The sequence below is a fragment of the Penaeus monodon genome, chromosome 28 (genome assembly GCF_015228065.2).
Source record: "Penaeus monodon isolate SGIC_2016 chromosome 28, NSTDA_Pmon_1, whole genome shotgun sequence".
NCBI classification, from domain to species: Eukaryota; Metazoa; Arthropoda; class Malacostraca; order Decapoda; family Penaeidae; genus Penaeus; species Penaeus monodon.
The window spans coordinates 34,592,153-34,592,540 of NC_051413.1; the positions used below are offsets into that span (position 1 = coordinate 34,592,153).

Sequence of the window (388 nt, forward strand, 5' to 3'; positions counted from 1 at the left end):
TCATTGTGGTTAGATTTATGTGTTTAAATGGAGTTCTGTACATTGAACACTAATCATGTAAAAGTATGCTGCATTTTTGTGTTTGTGAAAATGTGTAATTCCATGTATATTAACAGCATTTATTTTTCCAGGCTGTGGTCAAGTACTGTGGGTTATCAGATACATGATTTGGCAAGAAGACACATTAATCGTAGAGTCATTCAGTCAAATGATGTCAGAAGCAGGTTTCTCGTACCTATAAGGATAACGTCAAGGAGACCATGGAAAGAAATTGCCTGGTCTGGCCTAGGGTTTGTGTGGGCCAAGTGCGAGGGGTTGGTGATGGAGGACATAAGCCAAGATGACACAACGCCTCTCAAACCACTTGAGGTAGGCTAAAGAGAGAAAG

General features: G+C 40.5%; 1 pseudogene; it reads left to right on the top strand.

Moving 5' to 3' along the window:
* The window catches only part of LOC119591541, a 5,477-nt pseudogene that overhangs the window by 1,200 nt on the left and 3,889 nt on the right, over nt 1-388 (top strand).